At 43.0% G+C, this 10,973-nt stretch overlaps 2 non-coding genes across 2 annotated transcripts; one reads left to right on the top strand and one right to left on the bottom strand.

Moving 5' to 3' along the window:
* Window positions 1-778: 778 nt before the first annotated feature.
* TRNAG-UCC lies at window positions 779-850 on the bottom strand. Its single transcript has one exon. It is a non-coding gene; the product is annotated as a tRNA-Gly (tRNA).
* A 9,460-nt stretch (window positions 851-10,310) lies between these two features.
* TRNAN-GUU lies at window positions 10,311-10,384 on the top strand. The gene has a single exon. It is a non-coding gene; the product is annotated as a tRNA-Asn (tRNA).
* The last annotated feature ends 589 nt before the right edge of the window (window positions 10,385-10,973 follow it).

Raw genomic sequence — 10,973 nt, 5'->3', positions numbered from 1 at the left:
GAACGTCTTGCCTCCATCGAAACGCATGCCCGTACCCATTTCGCCAACCTCTCTTCATCCCAGTCACCCACCCACCCTCTCCAGCCTCTGGTGTCTATCGTTCTGCTCTCTACCTGCACAAGGTGAACTTTCTGATTGTTCAATTCCCACGATTGGAATCAGAACCTGCCCTCCGTGTCTTTCTGTTCCCGGCTCATTTGAGGTTACATGGTGACCTCCTGTTTCTTTCATGTTGCTGCCAATCACAGGATTTCATTCTTTTTTTTTATGCCTGTGTTTGTTAATACTGAATGTCAACTTGATTGTATTGAGGGATGCAACTTAATATTGCTGGGTGTATCTGTGGTAGTGTTGCCAAATGTCATAAACATTTGAGTCAACAGGCTTGGGAAGGCAGACCCATACTTAATCTGGTGTGCACAGTCTAATCGGTTGCCACCCCATATAAAGGAGGCAGAAAAACGTGAAAAGGGAAGAGTGACTTGGCTTCGCCGCCTACACCTCTCTCCCATGCCTGATGCTTCCTGCTCTCTAACATTGGATTCCAAGTTCTTCTGTTTTGAGACCTGAGCTAGCTGCCCTTCCTCCTCGTGCTTTCAAACGGCAGATTTTGGGATTTTGTGATTGTGTAAATTAATACTTAATAAACTTGTGTGTGTATATATGTATATACATATGTGTATGTGGTGAGTATCCCCGCCTGTCATGGAGAAGACCGGGGTTCGGGTCTTCGAGACCCCGGCTCCGCACCCGGGACCTCCGCAAAAGGTCGGCCCGCTGCGTTGGCCGGGAATCGAACCCGGGTCAACTGCTTGGAAGGCAGCTATGCTCACCCCTATACCACCAATGCCGCACGGAGTGGTTGGCCCTGCCACGCCAGCCTGGGGCTCCCACGAATGCACCATGGGAATACATATATATATGTATTCCAGTTAGTACTTTCCCTGTGGGGAACCCTGACTTGTAAGATTTGGGTACCAGAAGAAGTACTAGAGGAATAGAATATAAAGCATCGAATTGTGTTATTGTCTTTAAGGTTTCTGGAGTTAGCTACTTAATATGATTAGACCCAAAAATGCTAAGGAGTCTACTTCTAATACTATGGAGACCATTGATAGTCCTTGGTGTGAACTGCTTAGAAAGTTATGCAAAACAAATGCATTTGACACTCCTGATTCAACGCTTGTGAGAGTCAAGGGGTTTAGTGATTCTATACATAATACCTTGGAACATATGTGGAGAACCAAGCATTGTAATGAACCTGGTTTTTGGCTCTTAAGTTCAGTGGACAAATTAGTGAAAGAAAATGATGAACTCAGGAATTCTGTCTTCCAGCTTCAGAAGCAGATACCGTGCCTCAAATCTGCTAAGATTGCCCTGAATGAGAGTCTTATCTCCTGTTGGGAAAGAGCTGAAATTGTGAAAAAATAGACACAAGCTCTTATCATGTGAGTGGCTGATCTGCAATGAAAGGTGCATGCACAGCATTGCCAGGTGTCTACTGTTAAAGTGAGGGCATTGATTGGAAAAGAATGGGACCCTGCAACTTGGAATGGGGATGTGTGGGAGAACTCTGATGAAGCTGGGGACACAGAGTTTGTAAACTCTGATGAACCTTTTTTGCAGAAGGAACAGCTTCCCCATCCCCAGTAGTGTCAACATCACCTCCCCTACCCATGCTGCCATCAGCCTTTCCACCTTTGTCTGAAGAGATAAACCCTGTGCTGCCTGAGGCAACAGTGATGGCCTCCTCTGAGGCAGTTGCCAGGCAAAATAATGTTGGTTCTCCTTAGGAGCCACCCCCAACGCCTCTGTTTACTTCTACACCTATAACTAGACTAAAGTCCTGGCAGACCCCTAGTGGTGAGGTTGAGAGTGTGACCCATGAGGAGGTGTGCTACATTTGTAAATAACTGCTTGAGTTCTCTATATAAACAGAAATCTGGAGAACAGGCATTGGAATGGATATTGAGGGTATGGGATAATGGCGGAAGGAACATAGAGTTGGATCAGGCTGAATTTATTGATTTGGGCCCACTAAGTAGGGACTCTGCATTTAATGTTGTAGCTCAGGGAGTTTAATAAGGTTCTAATTGTTTATTTGTTTGGTTACCTGAAATATGGATTAAAAGATGGCCCACTGTTAACAAGCTGAAAATGCTTGATCTCCCTTGGTTTAATGTAGAGGAAGAGATCCAAAGGCTTAGGGAGATTGGGAGGTGGAGTGAATTAGCCACTTTAGACCTACTCATCCCAGCTGGGAGGGTCCAGAAGCTATGCCCTTGCAATTAATGCCTTGTGAAATAGATTTGTGAGGACAGCACCTGCATCTTTGTAGAGCTCTGTAATTACTCTTCTCTATATGTCAGTTCTAACAGTGGGAGCTGCAGTCACCCAACTACAAAATTTACATACAGTGGTAATAATTGGATCCCAAGGTAGCAGGGGTCAAGTGGTGGCACTCAACCCGTCAAAGACAAGGTGGGCGTAGCTACCATAATGCACAGCAGAGACAAAACAGCAATCAGAATAGTCTGACTCGTGTAGAGCTCTGGCACTGGCTAATTAATCACAGAGTTCCTAGAAATGAAATTGATAGGAAGCCTACTGAATTCCTACTTAATTTATATAAGGATAATTCTACATCAAAGGGACAAAAGGCTAATTTGAATTATAAAAACAAAGAATCATGGCCCCTCAATCAATTTCCAGACTTGAGCCAGTTTACAGACCCAGAACCCTTTGAATGAAGGGGAAGCCAGGTCCCCTTGAGGAAGGAACCCCACTACATTACCCACAATTTATGCAATGAATCTTTCCCCAATCCTTCCCCAAGAAGACCTCCAGCCTTTTACCAGGGTAACTTTGCATTGAGGAAAGAGAAATGATCAGATATTTCAGGGACTACTGGACTCTGGCTCTGAGCTGACATTGATTCCAGGGTACCCGAAATGTCATTATGGCCCCCAGTTAAAGTAGGGGCTTAGGGAGATCAGGTAATTAATGGAGTTTTAGTTCAGTCTGACTTATAGTGGGTCCAGTGGGTCCCCAAATTCATCCTGTGGTCATTTCCCCAGTGCCAGAATGCATAATTTGCATAGACATACTTTTCTGCTGCCAAAACCCCCACATTGGCTCCCTGACCGGTAGAGCTATTATGGTGGGAAGGCCCAAATGGAGGCCATTAGAGCTGCCCCTACCTAGAAAAATAGTAAATAAAAAACACTATCACACTTCTTGATAGTGACATCAAGGACATGAAAGACACAGGGGTGGTGATTCCCACCACATCCCCATTCAACTCTCCCATTTGGCCTGTGCAGAAGACAGATGGATCTTGAAGAATGACAGCGGATTATCGTAAGCTTAACCAAGTGGTGATTCCAATTGCAGCTGCTGTACCAGATATGGTTTCATTGCTTAAGCAAAGGAATACGTCTCCTGGTACCTGATATGCAGCCATTGAGTTGGCAAATGCCTTTTTCTCCATTCCTGTCCAGAAGGTCCACCAGAAGTGATTTGCCTTCAGCTGACAAGGCCAGCAGTATACCTTTACTGTCCTACCTCAAGGGTATATCAACTCTCCAGCTTTGTGTCATCATTTTATTCAGAGAGACCTAGATCACTTTTTGCTTCTGCAAGATGTCACACTGGCCCATTACATTGATGACATTATGCTGACTGGATCCAGTGAGCAAGAAGCAGCAAACACATTGGACTTATTGGTGAGACATTTGCATGCCAGAGGATGGGAAATAAATCCAACTAAAATTCAGGGACCTTCTACCTCAGTAAAATTTCTAGGGGTCCAATGGCATAGGGCCTGTCAAGATATTCATTCTAAGGTGAAGGATAAGTTGCTGCAGTTGGCCTCTCCTACAACCAAGAAAGAGGCATGACACCTAGTGGGCCTATTTGGACTTTGGAGATAACCTATTCCTCATTTGGGTGTGTTATTCTGGTCCATTTATCAAATGACCTGAAAGGCTGCCAGTTTTGAGTGGGGTCCAGAACAGGAGCAGGCCCTGCAACAGGTTCAGGCTGCTGCGCAAGCTGCTCTGCCACCTGGGTCATATGATCCGCAGATCCAATGGTGCTTGAGGTGTCAGTGGCAGATAAGGATGCTGTTTGGATCCTTTGGCAGGCCCCCATGGGTGAATCACAGCAGAGGCCTCTAGGATTTTGGATCAAGGCCCTGCCATCTTCTGCAGATAATTACTCTCCTTTTGAGAGACAGCTCTTGGCCTGTTACTGGGCTTTGGTGGAAACTGAACGTTTGACTATGGGTCATCAAGTCACCATGCGACCTGAATTGCCTATCAAGAACATTGCTTTCTGACACCTATAGTGGGTCATGCACAGCAGCATTCCATCATCAAACGGAAGTGGTATATATGTTATCAGGCTTGAGCAGGTCCTGAAGGCACAAGTAAATTACATGAGGAAGTGGCTCAAATGGCCATTGTCTGCAATTCTGCCACCCTGCCTTCTCTCCCCCAGCCTTCACCGATGGCTTCATTAGAAGTTCCCTATGATCAGTTGACAGAGGAAGAGAAGACTAGGGCCTGGTTCACAGACGATTTTGCGCAATATGCAGGCACCACCCTAAAGTGGACAGCAGCAGCACTACAGCCCCCCCTTTCTAGGACACCCCTGAAGGACAACAGTGAAGGAAAATCTTCCCAGTGAGCAGAACTTTCAGAAGCGCACCAGTTGTGCACTTTGCATGGAAGGAGAAATGGCCAGATATGTGATTATGTACTGATTCATTGGCTGCAACCAGAGGTATGGCTGGATGGTCAGGAACTTGGAAGAAGCATGATTGGAAAATTGGTGACAAAGAAATTCAGGGAAGAGGTACGTGGATGAACCTCTCTGGGTGGTCAAAAACTGTGAAGACTTTTGTATTCCATGTGAGTGCTCACCAACAGGTGACCTCAGCAGAGGAGGATTTTAATAATCAAGTGGATAGGATGACCCGTTCTATGTACACCACTCAGCCTCCTTCCCCAGCCACCCCTGTGATCACCCAGTGGGCTCATGAACAAAGTGGCCATGGAGGCAGGGATAGAGGTTACGCATGCGTTCGGCAACATGGACTTCCACTCACCAAGGCTGACCTGGCTACAGTCACTGCTGAGTGCCCAGTTTGCCAGCAGCAGACACCAACACTGAGTCCTCAATGTGGCACCATTCCTCGGGGTAACCAGCCAGCTACCTGGTGGCAGTTGGTTATATTGGACCTCTCCCATCATGGAAAGGGCAAAGGTTTGTCCTCACTGGAATAGACACTTACTTGGGATATGGGTTTGCCTATCCTGCATACAATGCTTCTATAAAGACTACCATCCGTGGACTCATGGAATGCCTTATCCACCATCATGGTATTCCACATAGCATTGCCTCTGACCAACGCATTCACTTTACGACAAATGCAGTGTAGCAGTGGTCTCGTGCTCATGGAATTTACTGGTCTTTCCATATTCCCCATCATCCAGAAGCAGCTGGATTGATAGAACAGTGGAATGGCCTTGTGAAGTCACAATTACAGTGCCAACTAGGCGACAATACTGTAGGGCTGAGGCAAAGTTCTCAAGAAGGCCGTGTATGCTCTGAATCAGCATCCAATATATGGTACTGTTTCTCCCATAGCCAGGATTCACGGGTCCAGGAATCAAGGGATGGAAGTGGAAGTGGCACAACTCACCATCACCCATAGTGTTCCACAAGCAAAATTTTTATTCCTGTTCCCATGACATTATGTTCTGCTGGCCTGGAGGTCTTAGTTCCAGGGGGAGGAACACTGCCACCAGGAGACACAAGAACGATTCCATTAAACTGGAAGCTGAGATTGCCACCTAGACACTTTGAGCTCCTCCTACCTTTAAGTCAACAGGCTAAGAAGAGAGTTACAGTGTTGGCTGGGGTGATTGATCTGGACTATCAAGATGAAATCAGTCTACACTCTATGATGGAGGTAAGGAAGAGTATGCATGGAATACAGGACATCCATTAGGGCATCTCTTAGTATTACCCTGTCCTATGATTATCGTCAATGGGAAACTACAGCAGCCCTATCCAGGCAAGATTACAAATGGTCCAGACACCTCAAGAATGAAAGTTTGGGTCATTCCACTAGGAAAAAAAAAAAAAATTTGACCTGCTGAAGTGCTTGCTGAAGGCAAAGAGAATACAGAATGAGTAGTAGAAGAGGGTAGTCATCAATACCAGCTGTCACCACGTGACCAGCTGCAGAAACGAGGACTGTAATTGTCATGTGTATTTCCTCCTTTTGTTAAAAACATGTTTGTGCATGTATACACTTGTACTAAGAAAATATCATTTTATTTCCTTTTCCTTTATCATGTGATGTAAGATTTATTGACTTCATATCAGCCTTTAAGTATGTTAACTTTATGTAATAGTATTTGGGTTCGGGATTGGTGCATTTCTGGTTGTACAAAGGGTAGTTGTATTATGTTAGGCATAATTATGACCTTTTTATTGTCTTTATTTGAAGACTATGTATGATCTCAGAAGATGTGTATGGGTTTGAATTTACAAGGGGTGTACTTGTGGTGGTTAATACTAAGTGTCAACTTGGATTGAAGGATGCAAAGTATTAATCCTGGGTGTGTCTGTGAGGGTGTTGCCAAAGGAGATTAACATTTGAGCCAGTGGGTTAGGGAAGGCAGATCCACCCTTAATCTGGTCAGCACAATCTAATCAGCTGCCAGTGAATATAAAGCAGGCAGAAAAATGTGAAAAGGTGAGATGGGCCTAACCTCCCAGCCTAGATCTTTCTCCCATGCTGGATGCTTCCTGCCCTCAAACATCTGACTCCAGCTTCTTCAGTTTTGAGACTCAGATTGACTCTCCTTTCTCTTCAAGCTTGCAGACAGCCTATTTTGGGAATTTGTGATCGTGTAAGTTAATGCTTAATAAATTCTCTCTCTCTTTCTCTTTCTCTCTCTCTCCATATATATTAGTCAGGGCTCCTTAGAGGGACAGAACTAATAGGAGATATATAGAGTTTGTTGTATAATTTTATATTATATATTTATAATATAATATGTTTTATACATAATATATAATATATATTATGTATAAAATATATAACATAATAAACATATATCCTATAAATTATGTAATAAAATATATGTAATATATAATTATATAATTATCTCTCCCTCTCTCTCTCCTATTAGTTCTGTCCCTCTAGGGAATCCTGACTAATACAATAGCCAAATAGTATTCCATGGTGTATATATGCCACATTTTCTTTATCTATTTCCCGGCTGATGGACACTTGGGTTGATTCGATATTTCTGTGATTGTGAATAGTACTGTATTAAACATGGGGGGTATCTGTCTGATATCCGGATTTCATTTGCATTGGATAAATACTCAGCTGTGAGTTTCCTGGATTCTACAGAAGTTGTACCTTTGTTTGTTTTTCTTTCTTTCTTTCTTTCTTTCTTTCTTTCTTTCTTTCTTTTTCTTTCTCTCTCTCTCTTTCTTTCTTTCTTTGTTCCTTTCTTTCTTTCTCTCTCTCTCTCTTTCCTGTCTTTCTTTTCTTTCCTTTCTTCCTTTCTTTCTTTCTTTTTTGACAGAGTCTTGCTCCAGCCCAGGCTGGAGTGCAATGGCGTGATCCTGGCTCACTGCAACCTTCGTCTCCCAGGTTCAAGTGATTCTCTTGCCTCAGCTTCCCTAGTAGCTGAGCTTACAGGCACGCACCGCCACACCTGGCTAATTTTTTTTGTATTTCTAGTAGAGACGCAGCTTTACCACGTTGGCCAGGCTGGTCTCAAATTCCTGACCTCAGGAGATCCACCTACCTTGGCCTCCCAAAGTGTTGGGATTATAGGGGTGAGCCACCATGCCCAGCCTGCTTTTCATGTTTTTCTTGAGAAATTTCTATGCTGTTTTTTATGGTGAGTGTACTTATTTACCTTTTTGCCAACGGTGTCTAAGACCTTCCTTTTTTCTGCCTCATCATCTGGATTTGTTAGGTTTTGGGGGTGTTTTCTTTTGTCTGTTAAACAGTGTCTCCTCTAACTGGGGTAAGATGATATCTCATTGTGGTTTTGATTTGTATTTTTCTGACCACTTGTGATGTTGAGCATTTTCTTCATACAACTGTTGGTTGACCATTCCCATGTCTTTTTTTGGGAAATGTCATTTGCCTACTTTCTAATGGGATTATATTGGGGGCGTGTGTGTGTGTGTGTGTGTGTGTGTGTGTGTGTGTGTGTGCATGTGTTAGCTTGCTGCCGACATGTTTGAGTTGCTTGCCTATTCTGGATGTGTGAAATGAATCTTGACAGATCCAGCTAGTTAGACCACCCTGGCAGTGAGGGTGGAAATGTGGAGTTAAAGGAATCAGTGGGTGAAACACAACAGCCAAGCTGACCAAAGGGCTTTTGGCGGTTGGGTGTCAGGATAGAGTTCTAGCAGATGGTCTCAATCTCATCTCAAAATAGCAAGAAACATACAGAGAATGCCCCTATATTCTGTGCCCAGATTTGATCTCCAATATTTTCCTGTTTTCTCTTTCCCACAGATCAGCTCTGCTCTTCATCCTTTTGTTCATTTCTGTATACATCTTATTGTGAGTCTTATGGCTTCCCCCAAAGGAAATGGCAGAGCTCTGTCTACTTCACCCTACAGTTTCTGTGCATATCAGGAAAGTTTCTGTGCATATATTTTCATATATGTTCTCTACACTAACATTTGGCTGTACATTTGTTCTTATCCCACTGCAATCGTGCCTCTCTAATTTTGATTTTACAGAGTATGCACCATTCCCCTTCTTTTCTTGCCAGCCTATGCCTCTTCCAGCATGATCCTTCTGTTTATAAACGGTGTTCATCGCTAGTCTGATCTGCGTTCTCAGTCCTTTTGAGCTCTACTTAAAGTGGTAGTAGGCAGTTACTTTGCCATTCAAATAGCTGAGCCAGTGTTCAGTTCATGGATTACTGCAGTGACACCCGTTTTAGGTCCTGCAACTACCATGTCTCGCTTTTTTTTTTTTCCCAAATAATTATCTATGAGGAACTCTTAAGAAAGATTAAGGGAAAAAAAGGTTTTCCAACTCTGTGGATCCAGGGCCTCTTCAATGTCTCTCAAAGTTTCTAGCAAATCTCGCCACTGGAACTTTTAACAGAAATGTTTGAATTATTCCAATAAGTATACTCGAGACATAGAAGTCTTCCACCTGGGGCTACTTGACCACCCAGCCAGAGAATAACATCCTATTATTTTCCCTTTTATAAGGCTCATTTTGACCTGGTCTTTTACATAGAGTCAACTAAATTGTTGCTATTTGAAAGACTAACTGTATTGACTTACAATATTGGGTGTGACACTGTTTTCTGAGCCTAAGTGAGATGTATGGGTGGTCTGGTTTCTATAATAGAAACCTCTGAACATGTCATGGAAGCTACTGGTGGAAATATTAGAGGGTTTGGTAAAAATTGTCCAGACTGTAGAAAACTTCAAAAAGTTAACAGCTTTGCAAATGCCAAAGGACTAGTGGAAATTACATTCATTACTACAATTGATTTTCTTGAGTCAAAATAACTGATAGATCTGGTGCATGTTTCAGTGTAAAACTTAAATATAATCAAACTAATCATAAATTTGTGATTCCCTATGAAAAGCCATGACCCATCAGGGATACTTTTGATTGTTTGGAGTGGGGAATGCTTATTTGTTCAACTTGCTCAATCTCTTGGGTCCCAGATGTCTTTGTACCTTCCTATGGGATATTTAGTACTTTCCCATGGGATATTTAAGCTTGAAAATCATATTCAGGGAGAGCTTCAGAGCTCACTTCCAAACTTAACTTACCTCTTTGAACAAACACTTAGCATGTAGGTTTGAAATTCAGAAAGAAGTGATGTAAAGGGGCTTCAAAAAAACTTTACCGATTTAAGGACATCAAGCTGACTTCCTAAGTGTGTATCTCTAGTTCAAATCAGCAATGAGCTATTCTCCCAACACTCACCACACCCCCTCTCCATTCCCCATTTCCTCAAGCCAATAGTAAATTTGATTTTACTGGTGTCTGGGTCTCGACTTTGGGAATCAGTTGCTTTCTGCTACTGCTAAGAAACTGGGGAGGAAGCAAGCAAGGATCTGAATGTCACATGGCAGGGATGGTTTCATGTTATAGGTTTTAGAATTACCCAACTCAGACCTAGACTTGCAATCAAGTAGTGGTGAACCAGAAATCTAGGTAGCAAAAGCATCCTGTGTTTACCTAAATATCTATAAATATGATCTGCAAGAACAGCACACTCAGGTCAGTCTCTGTGGCGCAATCGGTTAGCGCGTTCGGCTGTTAACCGAAAGGTTGGTGGTTCAAGCCCACCCAGGGACGGTTAGCACTTTTTTATTCCAATTCCGTCGTTACTATTTTTCTCCATTCTTCTTTTCAGATCCAGAAGTTCTACTTCTAACCTAAAATCCTACACAATGGTTGCTTTGTAAAACACGTTTCCTAACATCTGCCACCCCAGAGTTTAGAGGTCCTCTAGTGCCGAACTAGAGGATCCTGTACTTTTCCCTCCAGAAACAAATCCTTTGAGAGCTGCTTTCCTGCAGAACCTCGCAGCCAGCCGGACTTTGCTGGTACTAAGGAAAACAAGTATGGCTCTCTCGCTCAATGCTAAAGAGCTGGAGAAACCCAATGACCTCTCCAAGTTTAAAGAGTGCAGGGGCAGCAAAACTCCACCTCCATTCTCTTAGGGTCCCCACTGTACCTAAGAATTACATTAACAGAATATAGATCGAATTTCTTTAATACAAGTTTTATGTGGCACAGAAGCACTTATGAGGAAATGGAGATGAGAAGAAGCAGTTAGAGTTAGTAATTTATATATTAAATTGGATGAAGAGCTGTAAGTCGTGAAGAAGCAACTAAATTATGTGGAAAGACTTTAAAAATAGGAAGTCTTTTTTTTTTTTTT

Source organism: Mandrillus leucophaeus, unplaced genomic scaffold, assembly GCF_000951045.1.
Source record: "Mandrillus leucophaeus isolate KB7577 unplaced genomic scaffold, Mleu.le_1.0 Scaffold1837, whole genome shotgun sequence".
NCBI lineage: Eukaryota > Metazoa > Chordata > Mammalia > Primates > Cercopithecidae > Mandrillus > Mandrillus leucophaeus.
The sequence above is the reverse complement of the archived record's forward strand: the minus strand, read 5'-3'. Positions and strand labels throughout refer to the sequence as shown.